Genomic DNA, 8,963 nt, shown 5'->3' with positions numbered 1-8,963 from the left:
ACCTGCGCTCAAACATCTAGACAAGACATTCGTCAACCATATCCGCATCCAGGTTCTTCAAACTCTTCAAACACCAAGTTACCAAGACCCAACACAAGCAAGCAAGAACACGCCGCTATCCGAGCCCTGCACAAAGACAAGTCTATCCACATCATTTCAACGAACATTGGTAATGCCACCGTGTTCATGTGCACAACAGATTCTGACCACAAGGTAACCGACATCCTGTCAACTGATACCTACCGACGCTTGCCAAGTAACTCCTGTTCAGTCATCGAACGCACCCCCACTGCTAAATTCTGCACTCTCTATCAAGCGCAGGTCATAGACAACACCATGTACCGTCACCTCAAGCCATCCGCATCCGCCTAATCACGTTTTTTTGGCCAACCTTAAGAGCCACAAGCCAGATGTTCCTCTCCGTCCTATCGTGGCGTCCCGGGGTCACCCACCTACAATACTGCAAGACACCCCACCAAGACCCTTCATCCACTAGTTGGCCTCACTGAACATAACATTAACAACTCAAGCAAGTTCGTCGACATTATCAAATACATACATCTCGGTCCGACTGAGATCCTTGTCAGTTTTGACATCATGTCACTATTCACCAACATACCAACTGAAGAAGCATGCAACATCGCCGAACAATGCCTTCAAGCCTAACCTACACTGACAGACCGCACAAGACTCACTCCAGAACAAGTCCACGACCTCCTTATCACCTGCTTCTCCGCTTTTAGATTCAGGTGGCGAGACAAATTCTACGAACAAACCTCTGGGGCCACCATGGGATCTCCTCTATCCCCAGTCCTGATGGATTTGTTCATGGAGGAGTTTTAACTTGACGGTATCAAGAACGCCAATCTTCGCCCCAACCTCAGGTTTCGCTACATTGACGACACCTTTGTGGTTTTGGCCCAACGGCAAGACAGCACTCCAAAAGTTCTTCCATCAACTGAACAGTCAATATCTACGTATCCGATTCAACATGGAACAAGAACAAAACAATGCTATCTCCTTCCTAGGTGCCGAAGTAACAAGACAAGCTGATGGCACTCTAGCCCACACGGTACATCACAAGCCAACACACACCAACAGATACGTTCACAACTCATTATTCCACCATCCTCGCTTCAAGTCTGCTGTCTCCAACACCTTGGTCCGTTGGACCTTGGACACCTGTGACAAGGGCAGCTTGAAGCAGGAACTACAACACATCAAGACATCACGTCAACTTAATGGCTACAAAACTTTCAACCTCAGCGAGCCCAAGCCAAGTCTCACACCAGATGAACTACCAGAGTTCAAGGCTGCAATCTCCCTCCCAAACATTGGCCTATCTTCTGACAAGCTTCAACGTATCTTCATTCAAGCTCAAGTCAAGACCTTCCATACAGCATCAAACAAGATTCAAGCATCACTCCACACACACAAGGACAAGCAAGACACTCGAGACAAAGCCAGCGTTTACCACATTCCCAGCGATTACTGTGAAGTATACATCGTGGAACCAGGGCGCAATATCTCAACAAGAATCAAGGAACACAAAGCACATGGCACACTGGAACACCTCAACAATTCAGCCATCATCAAATATTCACACGAACACGACAGCATCATCAAGTGGAATCAAGCCAAACTCATAGCTCATGTACAGTCCTGTCACCAATGCAGAGTCGGGGAGGCCATCGATATACAAGCACGCCATACAGTTCCAGAAGACATCGGTTTCTTCATTAACGACATCTGGTCACACATCCTCAAGCCAACCCTTCCGGCAGCAGCTCACCACAAGAATGTCACACTCCAATGCACACACATCCAGCCAGCAATCAACTCACATGCATTACCGGCCAAGAACAGCTTTGATCCATCCCGCCCAAATGCTCATCCATCCAGCACTTCTAAAGTTCGACCATCGCCTGTAGTCCAGCATTCTCCTGAAGACGAGCAGAATATACTGTTAGAAACATCGAGACCAAACCGGCTCTTTCCAGAGCCAATACTCACCTTAAGAGGTTTACACATGGTTGTCCCCGTAAGTTCTTATTTCTCCACACCATGCAAAGCTTCAAACAATACATATCCAAGATGGGATTAAATCGCAACAAACCTAGGTAGAATAGCTAGAGAATGATTTCTTTATACTCAAAACTCTATTTCGAGATGCATTTTTCTCATTGTCTGTATTTTTTCTTAAATTTTTTTACGGCGACGGTGATCCATCTGCCTATTGGAGACCAATGGAAACTGCACCATTCCAGTTGCGGCCATGAAGACATCAATGGGAGCTGTGTATCTTTGAGGAAAACGACAGGAAAAGGTAAGTTTATTTTAAGGAACCGTAAGTTGTTGAGATTTATCCTGAAATCAAGATTATGTCTAGATTTAAAAGGGGCTCCATGCTTAAATTTAGCTTTGAAAATCAATTCAATTGCTAGAGTCCTCATGAAAAAAATCTAAACCTCGCAGATTGTTTGATGGTGAAAAGTATTTAATGAGAATAGTGATTTTGTAATAACTTGATTGGCATATATTTCAGGAGTCTGCAGTTCTGCTGGGGATGTGGTGTGCTACCTGCCATGATGCAACAGTGCCTGACTATGCGGACAGCATCCCAGCTGTCATTTAAGTGCACCAAAAATAGGTAGATAGCTAGAGAATGATCTCTTTAATCTCTAAACTCTGTTGGGAAAGTGCATTTTTCTAATAGTTTGTATTTGTCGTTTATTTGTTACGGCGACGGTGAACTGGTTAAATGTTTAACCATCTGCCCATGGGAGTCCAGTGGAAACTGCACATGCCGGCCATGAAGTAATCATTGGGACCTTTGTACGCTGTGAGCAAAATGACAAGACAGGGTAAGTTTATTTTTAGTTTGATTGTTGGCAAACTTTGTGATTTTGACTGGAGCATAACTGTTTTCCTCTTCTGGATTAGTGATGTGAAAAAAATAACATTGTATTACATAAATGTGCCAAATACAACCTTGCAACATGAACTATAATTGTTCTACAGTAAAAAGTATTTGGTGAAAATAATTATACTGAAATGTCTTAATTGACATATATTTCAGGAGTCTGCAGATCTGCTTGGGATACCTGCTGATAACAAGCGCCAACATGAAAACAGCCGAGAGGATGCCTGCCTATGCGGACAACATCCCAGTTGTCATTGAAGTGCACCAAACATAGGTAGATAGCTAGAGAATGATCTCTTTAATCTCGAAACTTCATTTCGCAGTGCATTTCATTTGCTTGGATCCTTTTTGTTCTTAAGCAGCTCTATGAAAGTTGGCCCTGATGATCCAAGTCTTGATATGGTACTGATGCGAGTACATTGTAATTTTCTTGTAGATGATTGTGACGACTGCGTGTCAACATGGACCATGAAGATGTGACGTCACAGTACAGAAAGATACATCATGGCTTGAGGTGATAGACTTATTCCTCAGCTACTCACCAGGGTCCTGAGTGGAATTTGAAGGTATGATCTGTTTTAGCGAAGCTTGAGATGAAAGTTTAGAAATCTATACAAGTGCAGATAATAGACATTTCTTAGGTTTCATTATTCACACATAGTCCCATATACCTTGATGATATTGTTGGGAAGAGAGTTCCAAAGTCTTGGAGAAGCATATTTGAAGGAGCGATGACCGTTGACCTTGTCTGAAAAATGTATGTTAAAGCGTGCGCCAGGAGAGTCACTGAGTGAGGGATATGCATACTTAATAAAAAGCAATTCTTGATATAGTATACACACATCTTTGACCTTTAAATCCAAATCTCGCTCTAATTAGTTTTTTCTTTCTTTTTTGATCATATTTAATACAGGATTAACACGTTCGAACATCTTCAAGTTGGGCGCGTGAAGATGCTGTGCCACCTTATGCAACACCAATAAAACACTTGCTTCACCACCTCATCTAAGGCATCATGACAACAGATGAACATTGTCAACAGAATGAACCCCAAGAACACAAACGAGACGAAGAGGCAGACCAAGTTGGCGTTAGATGGATGACATCAGAGAATTTGGAAGCGTCACTTGGATGCGACAAGCGCAAGAACGATCAAGGTGGAATGGTGATGAAGAGGCCTTACTTCTGCAGTATTTAGCGACATTATCTAGATAGATATTTTGCCACTTACACAAAAATATTTGCTGTACAAAGTCAAGACAACATAAGGTTATTTGTCAAAGTATACTCACTACCAATAAAAAGTAAACAAGTGTGTTAAGGACTGTATATAAGTGGTGATTTATGTAATGAAGTTTTGTATTGTTACAATGAATTAAATATAAATTGTAACTTTTATTTTGTGTCACTCTGTAATTCAATTAGTTATTATTCTAATTGTTTACATGGTATCTGTTCTGGGGTACCCACACATGGTGGCCACCATGTTTTTTTACTGGTTACTATATGAAGACATGTTAATATTGTGACACACTTGGGGTTTAAAACTCTTTTTAAAGTTTGTTATGTCAGAGGTCATGACCTTGTGTGTGTTTGAGTACTCATTAACCAGGTTTATTATTACAAAGGTCTAGACTTTGTTCATGGTATGTATTAAGGATAATCAGTCCAGTTTTTGAGTACTCTTAACGTCGTTAAACAAGTGTGTTAAGGACCGTATATAAGTGGTGATTTATGTAATGAAGTTTTGTATTGTAATAATGAATTAAATATAAATTGTAACTTTTGTTTTGTGTAACTCTGTAATTCAATTATTTATTATTGTAATTGTTTACATGGTATCTGTTCTGGGATACCCTCACATGGTGGCCACCATGTTTTTTACTGGTTACTATATGAAGACATGTAAATATTGTGACACACTTGGGGTTTAAAACTCTTTTTAAAGTTTGTTATGTCAAAGGTCATGACCTTGTGTGTGTTTGAGTACTCATTAACCAGGTTTATTATTACAAAGGTCTAGACATTGTTCATGGTATTTGTTAGGGATAATCAGTCCAGTTTTTGAGTACTCTTAACGATGTTAAACAAGTGTGTTAAGGACTGTATATAAGTGGCGATTTATGTAATGAAGTTTTGTATTGTTACAATGAATTAAATATAAATTGTAACTTTTATTTTGTGTCACTCTGTAATTCAATTAGTTATTATTCTAATTGTTTACATGGTATCTGTTCTGGGGTACCCACACATGGTGGCCACCATGTTTTTTTAATGGTTACTATATGAAGACATGTTAATATTGTGACACACTTGGGGTTTAAAACTCTTTTTAAAGTTTGTTATGTCAGAGGTCATGACCTTGTGTGTGTTTGAGTACTCATTAACCAGGTTTATTATTACAAAGGTCTAGACTTTGTTCATGGTATGTATTAAGGATAATCAGTCCAGTTTTTGAGTACTCTTAACGTCGTTAAACAAGTGTGTTAAGGACCGTATATAAGTGGTGATTTATGTAATGAAGTTTTGTATTGTAATAATGAATTAAATATAAATTGTAACTTTTGTTTTGTGTAACTCTGTAATTCAATTATTTATTATTGTAATTGTTTACATGGTATCTGTTCTGGGATACCCTCACATGGTGGCCACCATGTTTTTTACTGGTTACTATATGAAGACATGTAAATATTGTGACACACTTGGGGTTTAAAACTCTTTTTAAAGTTTGTTATGTCAAAGGTCATGACCTTGTGTGTGTTTGAGTACTCATTAACCAGGTTTATTATTACAAAGGTCTAGACATTGTTCATGGTATTTGTTAGGGATAATCAGTCCAGTTTTTGAGTACTCTTAACGATGTTAAACAAGTGTGTTAAGGACTGTATATAAGTGGCGATTTATGTAATGAAGTTTTGTATTGTAATAATGAATTAAATATATATTGTAACTTTTATTTTGTGTCACTCTGTAATTCAATTATTTGTTATTCTAATTGTTTACATGGTATCTGTTCTGGGGTACCCTTACATGGTGGCCACCATGTTTTTTTACTGGTTACTATATGAAGACATGTAAATATTGTGACACACTTGGGGTTTAGTAACTCTTGTTAAAGTTTGTAATGTCAAAGGTCATGACCTTGTGTGTGTTTGAGTACTCATTAACCAGGTTTATAATTACAAAGGTCTAGCCATTGTCCATGGTATTTATATGGATAATCAGTCCAGTTTTTGAGTACTCTAAGAGTCTTAACGACGTTAAGAAAGTGTGTTAAGGACTGTATATAAGTGTTGATTTATGTAATGAAGTTTTTGTATCGTAATAATGAATTAATTATAAATTGTAACCTTTTATTTTGTGTCACTCTGTAATTCAAGTATTTATTATTCTAATTATTAACATGGTATCTGTTCTGAGGTACCCTCACATGGTGGCCACCATGTTTTTTACTGGTTACTATAGGAAGACATGTAAATATTGTGACACACTTGGGGTTTATAGTAACTCTTTTTCAAAGGTCATGACCTTGTGTGTTTGAGTACTCATTAACCAGGTTTATTATTACAAAGGTCTAGACATTTTCCACGGTATTTATTAAGGATAATCAGTCCAGTTTTGGAGTACTCTTAAGGACGTTATTTGATAACAAGGTTATGACATTGTTTATGGTGTTTACATGTAAATAGGTTTCGAGTACTCGTTAACGAGGTTTTGTAATTACAAAGGTCATGCCATTTTCTAGGGTTTTTATTAAGGGTGTTTGATTCAGGGAATGACCGGGTTGGTCGCTGGCGCTGTAAGGTTGACATTGTTTGCAGTGTTAATTATGGCTGTTTGAGTACTCATTAACGATGTATTATGATCTCTTTTAACTGTTAATTGTGGGGTGGGAGATGACAACCTTCACGTGGTCCACCCTGTTGTTAACTAATTGTCATCAAACAATAGAGCTTTATAACCATGTTTATAAAGCTCTATGCACCAAACCAATTTTTTAATGACAATGTCATGACATTTTCTTTGGTGTTTATTTAGAGAGTTTGAGTACTCATTAAGGTTGACATTGTTTGCAGTGTTAATTTAGTGTGTTTGAGTACTCATTAACGATGTATTAAGATCTCTTTTAACTGTTAATTGTGGGGTGGGAGATGACAACCTTCACGTGGTCCACCCTGTTGTTAACTAATTGTCATCAAACAATAGAGCTATATAAACAAAGCTCTATGCAGCAAAAACAAAATTTTAATTACAAGGTCATGACATTTTCCTTGGTGTTTATCTAGGGGGTTTGAGTACTCATTAACGATGTAGATTTTAAACGATCTCTTTAAACTGTTATTTGTGGGGTGGGAGGTGACAACCTTCACGTGGTCCATCCTGTTGTTAACTAATTGTCATCAAACATTAGAGCTATGAATATACAAGTTTAAAGCTCTATGCATCAAACCATACCCTTTTCATGAAATGCCCGCAGTAGATTTGAACAAATGTGTGGAAATGTCGTTTGTTCTTTTATGCAAATCACTTGTTTATTTTGTAAGATGTTACGGGAAACAGCAGGGTCACGGCAAACGTGCGGCTTGCGCCGTCTCCGTTTTTAAGTACACTCATTTTGGGAAAGATGTATGCTGTTTAGTGTAGCCCGTTCGTATGTACGCAAAAGAAACAAAACAAAGCGCCCGCCTAGCGCGTTAGCGCTGCTGGAATAGAACGCGCGTATGTCATTCAACCCCGACGTCATAATCAATTCCATAAAAAAAAATTACGAAATTGTAACATTTTGCCCCATTTTTTGACACCGAAAAAATATGTTTCCCGCAGTAAAAATGTAAAAAGCTAACAACGGCAAAATTCTTCAAGATACTTAAAATATGCATTCAAATCTCTAACGTAATGGGAAACAGTCAGGTTCACGGCAAACGTGAAGGGTTCATAAAAAAAAGAGTTATATTCATAACACACTTTGCGACGGTTTTTCTTTAAAATGTGCATACGGTTAAACAAATTTGACAACCCTTCATTTAGCAAAACATCTCAAGATAATCCTTCATTTTAAATGTTGTTCAAATATTTCCCACCAAGCGGAGCGTTTTACTGATGTGCTAATGAACACTCGGATTTTCTCATGAATTCTCAAAGGGTCTGGGAGCGCCTATTCTGATCACGATTTTGCAAAGAAACGCTGCGCGTCAGCTTCATTATCTCGTAGTTGTGCACTGACTGAGCCAAAAGGGAATTAATGACTTGATGAACTTTTAAGAATGTTCATGATCAGTCCGTGCATCAAACAGTTCATGACATGTTCATCACAGCAGTTCATGAACCAAGTTCATGAACTGATCCATTCCATGGACAAGTTAAAAAAGTTTTGTGTGTTTTCATAAAAGTCAATTTATAAGCTTTCTTTGCAGTTAATGAACTCTAATGAATAATCATAACTCAACTGTGTATTAACTTAACTCCCTGTTTACAAATTGGTATACATTTTTCTTCTAACTTTAATTATTTCCAGTTTCTGTATGTCAGTGATAGTAGTGATCATTAGTATCATAATTACCAAACACTTTACTCTGAAATTTTTTTTTTCTGCCCTTTAGGCGTACAGTAATTAGTTTTAAAAATTTCAATTTATTTGCCAGGTTAACATTACGCATTTATAAAATAAAGACATTGATCATGTGAAACAAGAAACAACTGTGTGATGTAGAATGATCATTGTAAAGTAATAGAAAACACCCTGCCCTGTAAAACACTCTGCATTGTTTTTTTTTTCAAATGAAAATGTGCCTGTGTGAATTATGATTAATTTTGTTCACCTAAAAAAACTCGGGCAAAATCCGAGTCGGTTTCCCTTGATTTTGAAACTTGGCACGGTGACAGTTTTATTAAAGAGATAGTTACACAGTAAGTAGTAGTGTTTGTTTTGAAGAACATCGTTGATTATCAACTCTTATTCTAGAAATTAAAACGTCATTTTGTATACAATGAAGTAGTCAACATTGGAAGAATTTTCCCTGACGGAATACAATATAGAAAG

At 37.9% G+C, this 8,963-nt stretch overlaps 1 long non-coding RNA gene across 1 annotated transcript; it reads left to right on the top strand.

Annotated features, from left to right (window-relative positions):
- Positions 1-3,089: 3,089 nt before the first annotated feature.
- On the top strand, positions 3,090-4,704 carry LOC139941082 (uncharacterized). Its single transcript, XR_011786531.1, has 3 exons — positions 3,090-3,197; positions 3,360-3,489; positions 3,837-4,704. It is a non-coding gene; the product is annotated as an uncharacterized lncRNA (long non-coding RNA).
- The last annotated feature ends 4,259 nt before the right edge of the window (positions 4,705-8,963 follow it).

The sequence above is a fragment of the Asterias amurensis genome, chromosome 8 (assembly GCF_032118995.1).
Source record: "Asterias amurensis chromosome 8, ASM3211899v1".
NCBI lineage: Eukaryota > Metazoa > Echinodermata > Asteroidea > Forcipulatida > Asteriidae > Asterias > Asterias amurensis.
This window is presented reverse-complemented; position numbering and strand designations above follow the sequence as displayed.